At 36.7% G+C, this 21618-nt stretch overlaps 1 long non-coding RNA gene across 1 annotated transcript; it reads right to left on the bottom strand.

The window, feature by feature from the left end:
- Positions 1–10970: 10970 nt before the first annotated feature.
- On the bottom strand, positions 10971–18127 carry LOC137466301 (uncharacterized). The gene is made up of 3 exons (XR_010995106.1): positions 17749–18127; positions 11965–12112; positions 10971–11011 (listed from the first exon to the last, which is right to left on the bottom strand). It is a non-coding gene; the product is annotated as an uncharacterized lncRNA (long non-coding RNA).
- Between the last annotated feature and the right edge of the window lie 3491 nt (positions 18128–21618).

Here is a 21618-nt window from a genome sequence, read left to right as displayed (position 1 = left end):
AATAATGCATGTCTCAAAAAATCTAAAATTTTCTTTCTTTTGCTGCTGTCCAGCAGTAGAGTTTCCTACAAACTTTTGAGAATTTCCAGCCTGAGAGATGAACTAATAAATATTCCTTAGCCCATTGTCCTTGTCTCTAGTATCCTAAACTATATGCAGACCTTGATGTGGGTTTCATCTCCATTTTAGCACATCTAAATTGTCAAAACTAACCTGCTATATTTGAAAAGTAAGAAATAAAAAAAATTTACTTGGTCCTCAGCAGAGATAATAGAACAACAATAACGACTTTTATTTTTCAGCAAGTAGAAGTATTAAAGGGACTCAACAAAGAACTTTAAAATAATAAATCCCCCAACCTTTAACTGAAATATGTTTACCTGTTCTATCATCTTACTGATACTCATTTAATTTAGCTTTGCTCCAAGGTACTTATTCTAGACCAGGTTGAATTGCCTTGGTTTATTGTTTGGTTTTCAAAAGTCTGTTGTATATGCAGAAGCTTTAAAGGCATGTTGGCGACAATGTGCTGCAAGTCAGGCATTTGAATGAGCTAACAGCTTGCACTTCAGAGGCAGGTTTTCTAGAATATGCATACACAGCTATGGAATCAAAAGAAACAATTATGGATACAACTAGTCACCAGAAAGCATAGTAGGTCACTTATGGCTGCAAATGAAGGGCACACAAATGAGAATATATGACTAAAAAATTAAGAAATGACATTTTACCATAGCAACATAGTTAAAGATAATGAATCTGAAGCTGATTGAGCTCTGCTGCTTAAGGGGATAGATTCTGAACTGATACAGCTTAATTGTGCCTGTCAATGTTTAGTTGTTTATTTTTACTACTACTTATAGCAGAGGACTGCTGAATTCTTCATGTTCACGTCTTCAGACAATGACAGCCATCTGCAAATACTATCACAATTGGTTGAGATACATGATAATATTTTCAACTGTATACTGTTTTACAGTGAGCTTGTTATCCTAAACTTTAACAATCAGGTTGTGCTGGATTATTTAATCAATAGTAATTCTAGGTGTCATGGTACGTTCAGAATACTACTAATCGTTACATTATTTTGCTTGGAATGCCATACTTGTACTTCAGTTTCTCTGTGTTCACCTTCCCTTATATGCTTTTGCATAAAAAAGAGCTAAATAGTTACAGAAACAATTTATTTGTGAAAGATAACATCTCTATTGTCTTCTCATTGAGACTTGAGGCAGACTGAGTTAATGAGACATGCACTTCAGTATTGCTTATCTCCACTGTATCAAAATGGTCACTATTATAGACTTGTTTTCTTCCTTTCTTTTTTAGCAGCCACTCACCTTTGACATATCTTTTAAATTACACCATTTGTATTTAGAATTCTCCATGTTGCTATCCATTTGGAATCTTCATTCATTTTTAAAGTCCTATTTTAACAAGCTTCTTGTTTTTAAAAGAATTAAATCTGCATGAGTAATTGATCCAGGTAAAATTAATTCCTGCATTCCTTGACATGCTTCTGTTACTGACAGGCTACATTGTATAGCTGTATTATTTTTCTTGCTTCATGTTTTCTTCATCTACCTAAAACTATACCTTCTCTAGTCTTTATAGTGCTTACTCTGATCTGAGAGAATTTGATGCAATTCCTTATTTTAAATGATCAGGTAAGAGACCCAAAACTAGTATCTTTTGTATGTATGAATTTCTTGCTGATCTAGTCTGGATTGAAACATATTTACTGTTGCATCACGGTTTGGGGTTTAGTTTAGGGGTTCTGATCTGTTAGCTAGCCGTGTTCTGTGTACCCCCGTGCATCCGCTATGTTTCCTCCCCCCACCCCGTGGCTGTTCGCTCTGGGTCCCTGACTGTTGGAGCTTCCGCTGTCACTCTTGTGACCACTCCCTGTCCTGCCCAGAGGGTTCAGTGCCTGTCATTCCTATCTCCCAACCCCGTCCGCCCCAGAGCCCGGGGTCCGCCCTGGTCACGTCCCCATTGGGCGCAGTGGTCCACATCATCGCCACGGCACCTGTCCCCATTGGGCGGGAGGGCCCCTGCTCTCCTCACCCCATCCCTGATATAATCCCATGCCTTGGAGTGCCCACTGCCGTTTTCCTCACACGTCAACTGGAAGCGGGTCACAGCGCCTCTGTGCGACAATAAAGGACTTTCAGCCTTCCACACGTGGGGAATACAGACGTTCCTTCATTCTTTACTGGTGTCTCTCACTTGTAGTGGCAAGAAATCCGCAGCCCCTCCTGCCCGGACAATGGCACGGAGCCGAGTCCGGAAACACGTGGTAATCCCGGGTCCCAGAGAGCTACGGTACCGCTCTAGGTGCTGGAGCTGCCTGGAGACTGGGAAAACACAGCGAGACGCCACGATTTACTGTCTTTCTTCACTAATCTCCATTTTCTACCAAAGAATGAGACACAAAATCTCTAGGAACTTCAAGAGAAGATTGGATTGAGTCCTGAAAAAAACCCTCGCAGAATATGAATACATTTTATAACTGCAGTAAGTGTTCACAAGATGTCTTTCAAAACTACTAAAATGCACATCTTTTAGATTTCTTTGTACTTGCTAATGTTGATTTTAACCACCTTTTGAAAGCTGTGCTCCTTAGGGCAAAAAAAGAAGAACTTTCTAAATAACTGTACAGTTCCTGATTATCCAGGATTTAGGTACAAATAACTAAGATAATGGGAGTGCTATGAGATTGGAAAAGAATCTCACAGAACTGTGAAGAATCAGTCAGCAAACAGTATTGCTTGATAAAAATTAACATTTAAGAAAATCTGGTTTGCTTATTCTATTCTGTTTCAATTTTGTGCCTCTTCATAATTCGTGATTCCTGATGGTACCAGCAACAAAAGGACTGAAGGCAGAATGGAAGCTCAGTTTGTTTTTACAAATGCTACTATCAAAAATGAATGTAATAACTCTCACAAGGAAATCTAATCCTTATTCCACTACAATGCTAAACTCAAATGTATATACTTGCATAGATCTTTGCATCACTTTACTCATGTCAGCAGTATTTAAATATATAGAGACAACTATCATGAACATGGCCCACATACAAATGATTCAAAAGGCTTATAAAGAGAGTTGAATTTTAGATACATCATTAAGCATTTTTCCTTTGAACTCTTACAGTTTAGTAGTCTCTATTTTGAAGAAAACTATTAGTTTTCCTGTGTCAGAAGGCTGTGGTGGAAAAGCTGTGCTCTAAACAGAATATGTTGACAGTTAGTAACAGTAGAAGATCATTGCAACATGTATACAACAGGAAAAAAAAGTAGTTTTTCTTTTCCTCTTATTTTATATGGAGCCTGTATGACTAACGTTACTCAGACTACCCAGGGTTACCCAAAACAGGGATCAAGAAATAAACAATTAGATCTTTTTCCACTGACAGAATCAATTTCCTATTTATTTTCTGGAAAACAAATTTTCTTCTACAAATTGCCTTTCAACAACTACCTTGGCCCTCTATGATTTCTTCTGAGGCCTGCTATTACATGATTTTAACTTTGTTCCCTGTGTTCTCTGCTTGGGATTTCTGGCAGACATCACAAGCTAACAGCCAAGTAGATCAGAATTTCATAAATATGTAAAGCAAATATTTTCTACAAATACAGAGATGTGGCTTTAACATACTGAGATGTTTTTTAATCTCTTTTTGCAAGAGATTACTCCACTGGTCTTCTGGGGAGTCTGGAAGCTCATTTGGGAATGCTCACTTGTGCTGTACTTAAAAGAGCTTTCCGGAGGCTGAAGTACCAAGATTGGTTTCACTGCACAATTAAAACACTTCAAAGGTGAGGATTTCAGGAGACAATTGTTCTGATACAGAACTAAGGATTGACAAGACAATTATGAATGCCTACTCATTTTCTGCAGTCTGCAGGATGTTGGGTGTCATCCATACTGTAAGAAGTTTGTGCTAGGTTGTGTTAGGTTGTAGAAGCGTTTTATGTCTTGATCTGAGGATCTGAGGATATCAAATATATATAGACTTTTCCCATGGTTAATGTCTTCAAGCCTCTGGATTTCTTTTTTTTTTTTTTTTTTTAATTGCTTAATTTGTTTTGGTTTGATTTCCTTCTTCTACTTAAATGTGTCTCACTTTAACTTCTGAAAAATGACTCAATCTTTGTTCTCTGGAAGATATTTTGGCACTTAGAACAAGTCACTTTTCAATTTTTTTTGTTGTTGTTGCTGGTTTTTTTTGGTTGTTTTTTGGTTTTTTTCTGGTTTTTTTTTGTTTGTTTGTTTGTTTTGTCCCAAGCAAGTTGAAAACTGTCTAGAGATTTTTTCAGCTTTGAAATAACTTGTGTCATTTTTTTTTCACATCCATCATGATTCTTCCGCCTTCTCAAATTTACAGACACATTTTATTCCTATCTCAGAAAATCACTTTAATGAAGTAAGCTGATTTGTCTTGTCTAGTTAATTTCATTTTTCCATTGCATATACAAGTGTATTTAAAAAAGTTTAATGGCAACATCACAATAAGAATTTATAATCATATATAATTAAAATCACTGTTTTCAGAAGTAAATTTTAGAAATATTAATTTCTATAATGTTCTTTTGTTTTGTAAGGATAGTGCTCATATCTTGTTTACAGGTGTGTTAACTTTCATTTTATGTAAAATCCTACATCATCTGACTATATTTTCACATTGAAAATTGTTTCATGAAAGCTGTCACTTATTAGTACTTGATTTAATATATATGGCTTCTACTGACACTTTTTTTTACACATCAGCTCAGGAATTTTTATCAATATTTATCAATTCTTTGATTCTTTCCAACTAGGCAAATAGATACTAATTCCTTACTTCATTACTAATTCCTAAAATGCAAGGAATCACTGGAACAGCTTTCTGGTTTGACAGACCATTAGAAGGCATGACTATGACGTATTCTAGCTGTCTAATTTTAAAAAACAGCTGCTACTTTAGTGAGCCATGCTTTTAAAAGAGATTTTAGATTCCTAATGGTGAAAACATGAATTTACTTGTTTTGTCAAAGATCTTGGGCAACTTTAGTTCCTCTTTTTTTAATGTTTTACCAATCTAGATTTAAGTAAGATAAACTTGCTTAAATGCTATCTATTCACATTGCTTGAAAAGAATCTATTTATCTTCTCTTGGCTTGAGTCCATCATTCTGATTTCTATATTTCTAATAGCTCAGTGGATAGCATGCTATTGGAAAGATCCCCCCACCCCAGAAAGAAATGTCATCTTCCTATCATTCTAGTTTTGGATGTGGTTTCATGTATAAAACTTCATATGAAAAATAACAAAACTATTTGGAAAATTTACACATTATAACATCTAAAATTAACCATATTTTCAGTAAAGTGTGTTTTTTCAGCACTTTTAAATCTGCTAAAAAATACAGAAAAAGATATTGTTCCTCTTGAAATGTCAGATGTTAATATCCAACTGTGAACTATTGTGAATCTCTGTGATGCATCTCTGCATAGACTGCTAAAATATGTGAAATGATTATGTTTTTCAATGTTCTAAGTGCTTCTATCAAACTTTGCGATTGCAATTACTGAAAAAACTCAGAAGCCCTCCTACTTGCATATCATAAAGCATCTATCTTACATCTTGTCTGATGTGCTTCTTGTGTCATAAAGGGAGCATGAAAATAGATTTGCTCAGGGCCTATGGAGCTATCGCAGTTGTAATAGTCTATATTGCTACCCTAGTATTTTTGCCATTGTCTTCAAACTTTGTAACAACACTTGGAAAGAAAGGAGAGTACATTTTCCATGACAAGTTGTTGGACAAATCATCTACCATATTTTTGAATCTTGGTAAGTCAAAAAAGTTTTGAAAAGGCTGCAAGTGAGATGTCACTGATAACATTATACCTTGGTTTCCTAGTGTTGCCATGGGTAACCAATAGACAGTCACGGGTTGGAGGATGAGGGCAGTGACCTCCTGGCACGTGGTCTGTCCCAGCTTCTGGCTCCCACCCTGGAACAGACCCCATCTCTCCTCTTCCCTGCTAGTTTATTTTTAGTGACATGTTGTTGCTGTCACCTGTATTTAATGAAGCTGAACACGAAAACAAGAGCAAAATGCTTTGTACTACAATCAAATATATTTCAGTGCACAGAATAGGATTTCTTCATCTATTATAATAAAAATACCTAAAAACCACATAGAATATTCTATTATTTTGCAATTATAAACATTTTGCAACAAACTAAACAAGCACAAACACGATATTCTACATTCTTTTTAGTTAATATTTTTCTTTGAAATGCTCAACATTTTCTCATTAAATTAATTGAAAAAAATATAAATTTCTTTTGTAGAAAAATGTGTACTTCTAAAAGTCAGTGCATTGCACCTTACTCAACTAAACCCAATTTTAATGCCCACAGCAGATGCATCACATTGTTAAGCAGATTTTTTTTGTCATTTGTACTGAACCCACTGCAGTAAAAAGCAGTGTTTTTGTGAGGTAGCAAGGACAGTCAAAAGATCAGTAAAAGCAGTCTGAGAAAATGATACATATTGTAGAGTGATAGCAGCCAAGGACTATGTGGATTCTCTTCATTACCAAACAGTGTACTTAGAGGGGACCTAATTCTGAATAGCTTTATTTCTTGTCATTTGCAGAAGAATGAGTTGGTTGCAAACTTTTTCTCACTCATCTACAACTATAGCCTTTGGAAAACAAATGTTAAATGTGTCTTGTTTAAATGCTTCTACTATCTCTGTTTTAATTGAAAATATTATTTATGGAAATAACCCAATGTTCCCTAAATTTTGTTTTAACAGACTGCTTGCTCTCTAGTTCAAGATGGTGCTTTTCTTATAACACTTCCAAAAAACAGATTTAGTTTCTCTTTTTATCTGCTATTTCTATGTTCTCTTTTCCATATGCTCTCATGGATCTATTGCTTTTCTTCTGCTCAGAACTTCCATGCATTTCACTTCTTATCTCAGGCTAAAAACATTTTTAAATACCATACCCAGAACTATACTGCCCCTACAGTTTGTCTTCCTCTACAGCTAGCAAATAACAGTATATAATTTTTCTCTCTGAATAAATCAGGTTTATACTCTGCTTTCTGGAATTTACATTCAAAACATGGAGAGTTATTTTTGGCAAGCTGGAAAAAAATCAAAGAGCTCTGGAGTGATCCAGTTTACATTAGCCACTGAACTATTTCAGCAATACTCCAGATTTAGGGAAGCTCAAAGATACTGAAATGAATCTTCATCTCCATTGCTTGAGTTCTCTCAAGAAAAGCAGCAGAAAAAACCTCACTCAAGAGCACACTTCTTCTCTGAACAGAATAGAAAGTGCTATGAATAAAAGATGTTTGTGACAGAGATTGACTTGAAGCCTAAAGCATGGAAAGAATATTTTATTTTAGTCTATAAAATGTCTATACATTTTATAACAAAAAAAGCAAGGACTGAAATCCTACCCTACTGGTAGCAATGTCAAAATTCCCATTTTCCTTTAATAGCCAGGTTTTTACATGAAAGACTTTTAAGGAGGCAGAAATGATGTTTTTAGGTTCTCTTTTGGGGACACTGGAAAAACACTGCCAGTAATTTCCCAGCAACATTTTTAACTTAAGTCCTTGCTGCAAGGTTAACATTTGAATCCCAGAAGGCAGGAGTTTGTTCAATTTGCATTTGAATTTGTTTATTTTGCATTTTGTCTTTTAAAGACAGATCTACATTCTTAAGAGCTTTACACCCACTTAGCACTTTGAGGTAAAAAATTGTGGCTCTGACTTATTTCTGACAACAGAATGGCCCTACTCTCACTTCAGCATCAAGCTCTTCTGGGGTCCATGCCTTCAGCTTCATCTTTATCTGCATGGAGGAAGCTGGTGAGCATTTCAATGAGTCATTTTCTGTTTAAGGAACAGGAAAGATGAAGAAGCAGGTCTTGAAATATTTTTCTTTCCTTAGCTCCTGCAGCTCCATATGTGTTATCTGTTGCTGTCACATATGCATGAGAACATGAATGTCAAGGTGATGGGAGCAGGACACCTGTAGAAAAAACATACTTGATCAAAAAAGTTATCTCAGTTATATAGCCACATTAGACCATGAAGCCATTTTCTCTAATCTCTTTTCTTATTCTTAGTACACAAACTGAAAAATAAAGCAAAGAAGTTTATTAACATGCTGTCATTTTATACTCTATATTCTTAAATCCATTAGAATTGAAATATTATAAGAAGAGTAATATAACTGCACTGGAATTCTGTCCTATGAAAGAGAAATCAGGGATTCACTGTTAAACAGCAATGGCTTCAATCACTGAGGCACACCAGCACACATCGAGTGGGATGCATGAGAAATGGCATCCTCTATAAACAACATTTCTCCCTTTATGTTTCAGAAGAATTTTCTCCAAGTCTACAGCAAGCACAGAGACTGTTTTCACCCCTTTATCATGTGGTATTATTTCTCTTTATGTTCTCTATATAGAACCTAATCTTCTATACCTCATGCATTGTCTTCTTAATACCTTTCTTTGAATGATATAAGAGTCTGACAGCTTTCTTTTTAATTGTTGGTTTATCTGCTTGGCTGAACCTTGTCAGGTTACTATCCAGTAGAAGTATTCTTTTATTGTTCATTTTATGAACAGAGATGACAAACATAATTTTAAATTGCTGCACTATTTATTGTATCTTGAGAAATACAAAATAAGGACTTGAGCATAAAAGAAAAGCTTGACAAAAGAATAAACAATCCATACTTTTGCCATTTTTGCTATAATTATTCAAATTATTTGACTTGGTCTTTTAATGGAATTAATTCAGGTTTGTTAGTTTCCTTTCACAGAGAACAAATTCCATGGTTATTTATTAATGCAGTACACTATAAACACACAAAGGGGAAAATGCCATTGAAATAGCACTGTGTACTACTTTATAAGTAAAATACATCTGAATTGGACACCTTTGAAAGTTCTGTTGTTAACACTTAAGTATGATAATTTCCCCAGGAAGCAACTGAGAAGTTAACATAAAAATGTTCCAAGTTCCAAGTTCCAGCAAAACCAAACATAAGTAAAGTAGACACCTGGAACCTATAGTAAACTGCTCTTTTTTTGTGAAGTCAATAAGCTGCTCTGATTACACTCTTTCCCAGTGTGTTGATATATGTTGTCTATTGTTCTAAATTTTCTTCATATTAAGCAAAACTCCAGAAAAACAAGAGTAGAAATTTGCTTCAACAGCCTGTTTTTGTACCCTGAAGCCAAGTTTAAATAGAATAATGCTCCCATTTTAAATTTTCAGAATAACCTGTTGCAGTGGTTTTGGTTCACTAATTTAAGATTTCTCTAATTTGAGATTTTCTCAATCAATGTGTTGATGAATGTGGTGGGTTTTCAGAGCTGGCCAATCCCTCATGTACTCACTTCCTGCTGTGAAGTAGGAAGATAGGATTAAGAGAAAGGCAAAGCGGGCTCAAAACTTTAAAAGGGTAAAAAGAAAATTTTATTAACAGATACTAAAAGGAAAAAAAGTAGTAGGAATCAAACTAAACCTTTCAGAACACTTATCACCCTACAACTTTTTTGTTACACTGACAATGTAAAGAAAAAAAGTCTAAAATCTCTAGTCAGTTTACTACTTCTAATATAGTCTTTCTTTTAGTGCTCTTATAGAGAGAAGTCCCTCTTGTTAATGCTATGGAGACTTCTCCACAAGAGGAAAAAACCAGTCCTCTTATGGTTTTCAATTTCTATGACTAGTAGCCACCCACGGAAATCTGTAATCATGAAGTCTTTCTCATTTTCTATAAGCTTTCTCACAGCTTGTCTATAGGCTATGTTGACTTATGGGGTATTGTTTTAAAAATGAGCTGTTCAAAGGTAAAAGCTCTCATTATTTATTTCTAAAATCATCTTCATCTTGAGAACAGAGATCATTTTCTCCTGGGCGCACAGGACTACTCTCTTTCTCTGTTTAAACTTCTCATGGAATCACAGCTATTTTAACATCTGCTTGCTTGGAGGCATGGAGGCCTTTGCTCCATATCAGTTTGAACCCTTCATCTCTCCATAGTTTCATGCATTATATGGAAAAAGCATATTTTTTCTCCATAGCTTACAAGAGGATTTCAGCCCCACGATCAAGGCATCTCCTCATCTTTCTTATCTGGGACTTTCTTCATTGACCTCGATGTCTTCATGTTGTTCCTTTACATGCTTGCATCTTGTTCCTTCCTCTCACTCAAGGGTGGATTGAAGCACTGAAAGGGTTAACATGTTGCCTGGGCCCTACAAATGGTCAACCTGACCCGCCAGCAACTCGTGGCGGGAGCTGTGGCCGGGGCTGTGTCAGGATCGGCCTCATGGTTGGTCTTTGGGTTTCTCTGCGTTCAATTCCAGCCACAGGGACACTGCGTGACCGCAGGGCTGCCTCTGGTCTCAGCCATGCTGGTGGGACGGGACCAGACAGCAAGATCTTAACAGCTTGTGCCCCAGCCCTTCTCCGGCCAGGGCTCTCTCCCGCCTTCCTGCCCGGTAGCTGCCGGGAACCGGCCCAGGCAGGATGTGGCCCGGTGTCCCCCGGACCCCCGGAGAGGGGCCTGGCCTCCGCCCTGGTAGGGCTGCCTGGCTTGGTCTGGCCGAGCCGGGAGGCCGGTGGGCCCTGTTACCTATCTGCAGGTCAGAAGCAAAAGAGGCAGTTCTTGGGTTTCTTTCATCTTTAATGTGTTTTTCACAGAGGCGTGTCCAGCTTTCTAGTGGCTGGAAGCTTTGCATCACTTCCCTAAATGTCTCTCATGCCAAACCATGACACCTGTTTTCTTTGTGGAAAGCTTGTATGAGGAGGGTCAGTCTGCACTGTGTATCTACACAGAATGCTTTTTAGAGAAGAAAGCCAAAAGCTGATATTTATATATTTTATTTTTAAATCCTGAGAACTTAATTGCATAACAACATAAACGTGGTAAATGTGTCCTCCTGCCCATCCACATTTTTTGTCCTTTCCTATGGAAAGCAAAGGGATAGAAAGATAGGAAAAAACTCCATGCTTAGTAGAATATGCTTGGGAACTTGGAGGCTTTGAACTGCTCTAAGATGCCCTTTTTCCCTCTGGTTACAAGCAACCTGAGACAAGTCAATGAGTTCTGCATCAATCCTGAATTAATTGTGATTGTGGATACAACAGTTAAGATCCCTGTGCCTCAACCAACTTGAATACAAAAGCAAATATCCATATGTATTTCATATTTACATGAAAGATATGAAATGCATATATATATATATATATGAAAAATATATGAATTTATGTTAAATTTCTATTAAATATATTCATATTAATGTCTTTCATATGTATAGGAAAATATGTGGTTCTTAGGACATGTGTGTATTGGAGTGCAAACATTCAACTCTGTGAAATGTTGCCACTTAGGGCAATTTCATTTAGCTTATCTCCACACAGGTAAAGCACTGGTAATAATACTCATGATAATTAGCCTTATCATCCTTGAATATTGCTGTTGGTCTGTAGGGAAAAACATTCTTAAAAGCTGAAATTCAAAGGCTTCCTTTCTGGTTTTCATTACCTTTTTAATTAACCATTATTTAGGTGTCTAAATATTTTATTAAGAAAAAATGAAAATTAAAAAAACCCATAATTTATTTTTAAAACTACTTCCAAATCAAAAGAGATGATCAGAGATGGCTCTTTAGCTCTGAGGTTACCTCCAGGCCATCAATATGAAAGAACCTTTTTCAGTGATTTGAGTCCAAATTCATCTCCCCTGAATTTTTAGTCAGTTAAAAGACAGATTAGATGGTTCCTCAAATTAGCCAGCTGCCTTTAAGTAGCAAAGAAACACCCCAAGGCCAGGTACATAGGATCCCCATTATGTCCCATGCAGCAGTACGTGGGATATTAGACATTCATCCTGAATGATCCAGCTCCCTTTTATTTTTACGTGGGCAGCTAGAGAACACAAAGGTTGCAAGTCGCTCTCATGCCAGGCCCACAAGACGCGTTTTTCCTGCCCATCTATGCTTCTTTACAGCAATTCAAAACTTTGTCCCAACTATCACAGCTCTCTTTGCAAGGACAATTTTTGTTTTCTAATTGGAGGAATGGAAAAGGATTGGTTGTTCAAGTGCAGACAGCAAGGAATGACATGTACTGAGCTATTTCCCAGACCTAGGAAATCATGTTCCTAAACACACTCCTTTTGCAGCTACTCTTTTTACTCCTGATTTTTGCATCAAGAGGCAACAGTCCCAAATTTGGATAGTAAGAGAATTATAGTATTAAATGTTTACCTTGTGTGTTTGCTACATGAAAACTTTAATGAAGGGATAGTTCTCCAGAAAGAGTAAAGCTATTGGGAGGTTACAAGATCAGCAGCACCCTGCAGCTTCCTGGGTTTTGAGGCAGCAGTCACATGCTGCTCTCCATACTCCTCAGATCCACCACTTCAACTTGAGACAGGAAAGATCACAAGTCTTGTGAACTATCTCAGCAATGTGACAGCTGATGTTATGAATGTTCCATTCTTCCATTTATGAGGAACATATAATTCATGCCTTGGTACCATTCAGCTGCTTTCAAGCACCTAGACAAATTCAGCTGTGGTAACAGACAGCCACTTATCCCTGGGAAGGTTCTCAAATTCCCTGACAAAGAACATCAATCTGAACATCAAATTAGAAAAACTCTATTCCAGCAAAACAGAGCAAAATGTTCAAATATGTACTGATCCAGAACTTCCTTAGGTAGGATAATGCCTACTTTGCTACTTCTGGGAAGGTGTGTGTCCCTTATCCCTTTTACCAACACAGTCTGCCTGACACAATGGCAAGGATGAGCTCTCTGGGAATTCCAACCAGAGAAGACAAAGTGCAGTTATTTATTCACTTAACTTTGGGATGGATAAAGCACAGTTCAGAAATAAGAACGAGCATTTTTTCTCCTTATCCTTGCTTGTCTGGCCTCTATACTGTTGGACATACTTCCAATGAGGTGAAAACCTAACCCTCAACATTTCTGTCCAAACTTGTTCCTCTTTGCCTGTCATCAACTGCATGCTCTGTCTAAACCAGATCTCTACATAAATTTATTAGAATAAAGTTATTTTAGTTGTTTTTCTTTCCTCCACCCACATAACTTTTGAAAATTTTCTAAACCACATCAAATCTTCAAACCATTGGTATAAGATCACAGCTTAAAGAAGTCTTTGAGAAAAAGTCTCCCCATTCTTTCCTTTAGAATTTTGTTCATTTTTTCTATAACTCCTCAATTTACAACCTGAACCAAGATAATCTGAGAGGCTTATTAGTAGGAAAAATACAAAACCTGTGGACATTCAGAACCTTCTGTATGTCTACGAAGAGATTGATATGTGGGATGGTTCTTCCAATGGCTCCAATAAGTGTACATCTGACTTCAAGTCCTGTAGCCACCTTATATCATAGGGGTGGTTGGGGTGGAATCCATTGTATGGAGTTTTAAAAAATTCGAACAAAATTTTTGTGTGAACTGAAAGAAAACAAGAACTTTGCAAGAGAATGACAATGCTTAAGCCCAGAAAGTATAAATAAAATGTGTCTAACCTTTCAAAAGGACTCTTGGGGGTAGAAGACAAGTATTAATGGCCTTAAAAATGGATGTAGAAAGACTTATCTTTCTGGAAAATTGTGGAAACTGTCTAGTTAAAAAAAAAACAAAAGCAAAAAAAAAAAAAAAACCAAAAAAAAAAAAAAAAACCAAAAAAAAACCCCACAAAAAAAACCAAAAAAACCAAAAACCCAAAACAAACAAAAGACAACCAAAGAAAACAGAAAAAAAACCCAAATCAAACCAAAAAACCACAAACAAAACAAAACAAGAAACCCAATACAAAACAGAAACCAAACCACACCAAAACCAAAAACCCAAAGAAACTAAAACCAACCAAACAAAAAACAAATAAACAAAACCAATCAAACTCTCTTTTCTGTGAAACAACTATACTTAATAGTGAGTATCTCCATAGATATTCCTTATAATGATGGACATTTTCTGATTGCTGCTAGATTGTTCACTGTAAGCAATATGGATTCTCCACTAGCTTTCATGTAAAACAGTGTTAGATATGCTCAAAAGTTTTTTTGCAATGAACAAAATCTCTCTGTATACCCACAAAGATTAGGAAAATCTCAAAAACAAAATTAGCTCAGGAGTAGGTTAATGAGCTACAACAAATGTGATGAGTATTTACTTTTGCTTTCTTTGAATGTTGATCAAATTTAAACCAGAACTAATTTAAAATAGGTACAAAACCCAGGAGAAAGATAAAGAAATACTGCCATAATTTTAAAATAAAGCTTTGTGAGCCTTGAAAATTGAAAAGAGTTGTATTTCTACAAAGATATCCTGTTTTCTTAAATTTGTACATGAATTATCCTAAAAACCTAATTTCCATCTTTCTTTATATACTTCATTTAGACTAGACTAAGCCCTGGGTAGGCCTGTTTATAGAAGTTTTGGTCCTGCTGCCAAGAAAAAAACGTTGCTGCATGCTCTTGAGGAAGGAGGAACTTGATAAGTCTTTAGAGAAGAGGGTGTGAACTAAAGAATGATGTGCCTGAGCACATCTCAGAAATCCCAAAAGACTGAGGATGCCAACCAAGCACATGCTATTTCTCACGATATTTCAAAGTCTGAGCCTGCCAAAACTCAATGCTCTCTTCATAACTACATGGCATGCACGGGATAGCCAAAGGACACTTGCTCCCTGAAAAAGACAGTGACTGATTTCTTTCAAAAGTAATTGCCCACAGCAATATGAGTTTGCTCTGCCTTTCATGTTTTTTTGCTGTCATCAAATGGAACCAGAGAATGTCAATCTCCTGAAGGATAAAATGGGATTAAGGTACTGCTGTTGTCCATCAGCTAAAGGATTTGGGATTACAGTGAAAGTTAAATGAGTCCAAAGTCCAGCTACTATCTGTATCATATACCTGGAAATTAATTGAGGAAAAATGACATTGAAATTAATTTAAAAAAACCCAAACAATATGGCCTTCTGATAATGAGATTGGTGAAAGTGTCAGAGAGAAAATGACACCTGTTAGAACTGCAAATCTTGCATCACCAGTCACATTACTCTGGCCAAAAGAGTATTTTTATAGTGCTGAATTCTGAACAGCAAAACATCAGCATCACAATGCCTGACCTGGGAGACTATATAAAAATAAAATAAAATTTCTGGCTAAATTATATAAATACAAATTAAAATGCATTGTCCTCTTTCATAGCAGAAAGCAATAAAGTATCACTTTAAGTGGCATTTATGAGATAAAACAGTTCGATACTGTAATTTCAAATGAATGGGAGCAAGAAGAATTACTGCAACTCATTCTAATCTCCATTTTATAAAATAAAAGTGTGGTATTAATTCTTATATTTTTATTTACTGATGATTTTAAAACTGCAGACAAGAGTACCCATGTTTCTGTCACAGTAAAAAAACATTAATACTGTTATAACTTCTCTGAGTGACATGCTTAGAATGGAGCATGTGTTAATAAGCTTTTTATCAAGCATATGCTAAAAAGGCATACAATTATTGAATGGAACTCCATCAATCTTGCCGCCATTTTCTCTGTGAAAAAATATTCTTTAGGATATGACTGGGAGAGGAATTTGGAAAAAACAGTGTAGATTTTTAAAAACCTGTTATTAACCCATTATTTTTTAAGAGTACTTTTTCTGTTTTTTTTCCTTTTCTGTACACATATGAAGCGGCATTTGCAGAAAACCAAATGATGCAAGACAAGCTACTTTCCAGCTTTATGGTACATTGCTCCTCTCCAGATTTTCTGTCCACAGTATTTCCTATTAAAAACCTCCATCTCTAGAGGAAAATGTAGAAGGCAAACGCCCATTAAAATTTTGCTGCCTGCCCTATCAAGTAGAGTAATTGAATTGCATCAAGTGACTATCTAATTGATGCACTAAAATTATAGAGCTCTAGTAGACCCTCCATCTATAAATACATTTTACACAAACATCTATGTTGCTAATCACACGCCCTTAGTAAGATGGACTGTATATGTCTTTGCAGGATTTCTGCACTTTTTGCCATTTTGCATTACATGAGATTGTGCCAAAGTTTGGACGTTGTTCAACTTTTCAGAATTTGAATAATTTTTTGTTGTTTCTTTTTACTTCATGTTGTTTTACCACTAGGAGTCCACTGTTTTCTTTTATTACTTAACGGGAGTGAATATCAAAGAAATATTCAATACATAGAATAAATTTTCTGATAGAACTGAAATGAACAGAAAAGATACATTTGCTGTGCAACAGTGAATATTGTCACATTTCTTGTGTGTACAATGTTCAGCATGAAAGAGAGAACTGCCCACATTATGTGTAACTAATCTAATACTTCTACACTTTTAACTGTTAGTTCACTACGTGCTGCATATCTTGGCTGACTTTTAATTTTACACCAGTAATCATCACTGCATCATGAGGTTCTATAACCTCTTTGCTCTAGCAGACCAAGCTCCAGTGCTGAATGTATAGATGACTGCCATTCTTTTGAACACTGGGTTCCTGAATCCCACCTTACTGACAATGCAATAGCAAAGCTAGGAACCCGTAGGACATTTTCTACATAAAAGAGATGTCAATCGTAAAGTTCTAGTCAGTGAATGACAGCATCACTCTCATGGTTAAAGTTAAAGTTAGGTCTTAAAATATATACTTTGTTGGTAGTTATGATCAAATCTAAGTAGCACTAGAATTTACATAACAAGACTCAGAAATTTAAAAACACTGAGATGAGAAAAACATACAGACTAAAATCTGCCTTGTACCAATATTTAATCAAAATCAATATGTCCCCATCAATTTTTACCAGTGCAGATTTAACTCTCTGTTAACATTGAGATGCTACAGCTTAACCAGTGCGAAGTAGGACCCTGACTTTCACACTTCTGAGGTAATCTCTACCCAGGTTGTACCAAGACTTGTGTACCCAGGTTGAATGGGCCTATGTAAACATTGACACATAATTAATTTTAAGTGATGATTTTAGCCTTCTAACAGTCTTCTATAAAGCCAAGCAAAATAATGTCAGTCAGTGAAGAGCAATTTCTCTTTCATTTTCAAACCAAAGCCATTGTTTGTAAAACAAAATTTGCATGAATCACAGCAGTGGAGAGCAGTGATTTTCAAAGGGTGAATTTTATCTGCTGGGAAAATATTTTTCCATGGAAAGCATTTTCTAGGTGATTTACAGTGCTTTTGTTTCAAAGCAGTACAAAATAAAAATGCTGAAGAGCTCATTATATTTCCAAAGTAGACTTTCTTGAAAATGGGGGAAGATGGGAGAAAAAATAAAATTTAAGCCTGTAAAATATTATAGGGAGATGTTAAAAAAATTTAGAGGAAGAGTCTCAGTAGCAATAACAAACCACACTCTCATCTCCAGCATAAGATTTGAGAGCAGGAAGAAGAAGGGTAATTATTATGACCAGCTACAAAGAAGGCTGTCATGATCTAAAATATTCAGATCTCATATAAGTACTTAGCTCTTAGTCACTATTCATCACCAAACATCTGTTATTCATGATTCTGCCTCATGATTGAGAAGCCAATGGTTAGTAGGAGATTTAAGCACAGCCACTTGGATCTGGCTGACTAAATTTGGAAATTACTTCTGAAATTATACGTTTATTCTGAGACCATCCTTGTTATGACTCACTAATATACACAGTTGTCTGTTCTTCAGAAAATCTGAGTGATGTGTAAAGAGCCACTTTTGCAGAAGGTGGAAATCCCCTTTTCCTTAAGGTGTTAAATTAAAAGACTAGTAGAATTCCTGTTCCTTAAAAACCAAATTTTGATTATTTGAAAATGCACAATGTGAAAGATTGCCAGCACCATGGATGCTCCAGCAGGCTGATTGCACTCGCCAGCCTGTAACCACCCTCCCCTTCAACCCTCCTGTGCAACCTCTCCTTCTCCCCACCTCTTTCTCCCCCGTGGGCTGCCCTGGCCACAGGAGCACACCTGATCATTAACTTTGTTCTTCTCTGCAAGAAGCGGTCAGGAACTTTGAAGTTTGGCAGGGAGGGAGGTGGTTCTGGCAGCATAATTCCACACAGCCATGCTAAGCACAATATCCCCAAATCATGGCCCTACACCTAACCACCTCACTGTCTCTGAGTACTCCCTGCAGCCCCAGGAAATTCCTCCGGACTGCACAGAGCTCCCTTCAGCAGTACTCCCAGAGGCATGCTGTGACTGCCAGCATCTTGGAGAAGAGGAGGAAGGAAACCCATAGACCATTGCATCAACTATCTCTCAGGAAAAGAATTACTTGGTGACTTGTTGCATGCTAAATTAGCAGCCTATGAGAAACTTCTCAGGGAGCATTCAGCACTGTGCTCATTTACCACTCCTTTTCACTTGCATGTCTTTTGTACTTTTCATAAAAAATGGGAGAGAGGGTTTTTCAGAAGAATATTACACAGAAAGGCAGTAACAGGGTGGTCAGAATGGCCAGAGACTGCTGGTACATACATCCTGACAAGAACATTGTATAAAATAACCCTTAATAATTTAAAGCTAACACTGTTCACTAGGGTGGATGTGCATGTATGTTTTTCTCCATCAAAACTTGCTCTGCACAAGTGACAAAGGTTGAAAGGGATGTTGACAGGCTGGAGAGGTGGGTCTGTGTTGACATCAAGAATTTCAATAAGGCCAAGTGCAGGGTTCTACACCTGGGTCAGAGCAATCCTAGACACATCCACAGGTTGGGGGGAGAAGTGATTTGGAACACTGAGGAGAAGGACTTGGGGATGTTGGTTGATGAAAAACTCAACATGAACCAGCAGTGAGTGCTCATTGCCCAGAAAGCCAAACAAATATTGGGCTGTATCCAAGCCCCATGGCCATCACGTCAAAGGAGGAGATTCTCTACCCATCTGCTCTGGTGAAAGAACCTACATGCTGTGCTACATCCAGGGCTAAGGTCCTGAAAATTTGAAGGACATGAAACTGCTGGAGCAAGTCCAAAGGAGGATATAAATTTGATAAGGAGATTGGAGCACCTTCCAGGCTGAAAGTTAGGGCTATTCAGCATGGAGAGGAGAAGGTTTTGTAGAGACCTCAAACAACATTCCAGTATCTGAAGGGGCCTAGAGGGAAGCTGGAGATGGACTCAAGAACTGTTGTGATAGGACAGGGAGAAATGGCTTCAGGCTGAAAGAGGGGAAATTTAGCTTAGATATTAGTAAGAAATTCTTTATTGTTCATGTGGTGAGGTACTGGAACAGGCTGTCCAGAGAATCTGTGGCTGCCCCATCCCTGGAAGTGTTCAAGGCCAGTTTGCATGGATGTCTAAGCAACCTAGTAGAAAGTGTCCCTGCCGATTGCAGGGTTTTGGAACTAGATGATCTTTGAGGTCCCTTAAAACCCAAAGCATTCTATGATTTTATGATTCTGTTGTTTGTTGTCCAGCTGTAGATTTTTACTCCATGATCTCTCACCACAAGAGAGATGGAAAGCAAGATTATTTTGTTATGTGCAAAATATACTGTCTCTGCTATTTATCTCCACTCTGCAAGAGGAAATACCAGGGAATGAGTTTTTGTGGTGAGGAGAGATTTAAATGTATATAATTGGCAGGGAGTGTGTCCAGTTATTTGGACTAAAAGGAGGGCTGCATGTTCAGGTGATCAACAGTAAATCAACATAGTTCTTTTCAGGTTAAATATTCACTGCTCAGATCCACCAATCTGATCCAGAGAAGGGATAAGTTTCAGAACTGGTTATTATTTATCTGAAGTAAATCACTGGTTATCAATTCATGTGTAGCTAACAGAGGACTGCATAATTTATTTTAATCTCATCTGCATAAAAAATCTTAATCTTTCTGTACCTGAATTTCTTTGTTGTAATGATTTTCTTTTCTGTTCAAGCTGTAAAGTATTTGGAACAAGGATATTTTTATAACCTGGATATGCAGATACCTACACATACTTTGGCATTTGACATATTTTTAAATCAGAAAATCTGATGTGAAAAATAAAAATGTATTAGAATCTATTAAAAGAGGTTCTGTCTTCCAGATGCAACCTCAGGGTAAGAAATCTCTTCTGAATACTGAGTTTATCCCAACCATGCATAACATCCCTGTTTTAAGGCTCAGGAATATGGAAAAAATTAAATAGGTCATCAAATGCTGTTATTTTCTGCATTTGTCCTGAAACTCCAAAATACATTTTCCTCAAAATAATTTATAAAAATAGAAAATTTTGAAATCAAAGAAAACAGCCTCCTGAGACTACAATACAAATTAACAATGCTTTTATTGTATCAGTTGTCTGAGATGGCTTGATTTTATACCAACATTTCTTAAGACTGCCTTAACTAAGTGAACACCAGAGAAGATTAATATACAAGATAGAATAAAATTATTCATTAAAAACATAAGGTGAAGCATTACTTATGAACTCTCCTAAAGTCAACAGTGATTATGAGCATCTGACATAAATTATGAATGCAACACCACGCTGCCAATCTGAAACTTTAATATGTAAAAGTGCATTTAGAAATAGCTTGAGAGCATCTCTCTGTGTGAATAAACTTTATATATCAGTATACCTTCTGGTTAGGAGCCAAAAGTCATAGGTTGGAAGAATAATTCAATTTCATTGTCTAAGTACTGATGCTACTTAGTCATCTTCCCATGATTAGGTGAAAGAGAAAACCCAGTAGAATATAGCAGCTACAGTGGGTAATAATAAATATAAATTTAAACTCAGCAAAGTGTTTAGCAGTTAAACTGCAGTACAACTGCAGTAGAAGAACCTTCTAGTTTTTGGGGTTTTTGGGTTTTTTGCTATTGCTGGAGTTTATTTTGTTGTTTTGTTTAATTTCGTTTCACTTTCACTCACACATTATTAAGGAAAGAGCGGACTATCTTGAATTAATGTTCAGAAAATCTGGCACAGTGAATACTTTTACAAGAAGCACAAAATCCTGCACAACCGATCACCGCAAGCTGTTACAGAAGACCAGAGCTCAGTGTAATAGAAAGAGTGTGCAGCAATGAGACCAGCATATTCTCTGTTCACTTCCTGTACTATAATGAGCACTGGATATCTCTCTCTCAGTCAGACAGAATAATGTTTAATTTTATAAATAATAATGTTTTCAGAATGGCTTTTTCACCTTTTTTCATGAGGGTAGTCGTCTTTCTGGATAGGAAAGAGGTATGAAACTCATTCAAAACCAAATATCATATAAATATCATGTTAAGATTAGATATTGGGGAAAAAATCTTTTCTGAAAGGGTTGCTGGGCATTGGAACGGTCCTCCCTGGGAAACGGTGAAATCATCATCCCTGGAAGTGTTCAAAAAGAGTGTGGATATGATATTTAGGGATGTGGTTTAGCAGTGAACTTGGTGACACTAAATTAATAGTTGGACTTGATCCTGGCAGCCTTTTCCAACCTAACATATTCTATGCTTAGAAAGAATGGGAAATAGGAAAATTTTGTAGAGAGCTTCACAAAGGTTGAAAGACAGTCATGGCCAGGCCCAAGACAAAAAGATAGGCAA

The sequence above is a fragment of the Anomalospiza imberbis genome, chromosome 2, assembly GCF_031753505.1.
Source record: "Anomalospiza imberbis isolate Cuckoo-Finch-1a 21T00152 chromosome 2, ASM3175350v1, whole genome shotgun sequence".
In the NCBI taxonomy this organism is placed as follows: domain Eukaryota; kingdom Metazoa; phylum Chordata; class Aves; order Passeriformes; family Viduidae; genus Anomalospiza; species Anomalospiza imberbis.
Note: the sequence above shows the minus strand (reverse complement) of the source record. Positions and strands in the feature narration are given on the sequence as shown.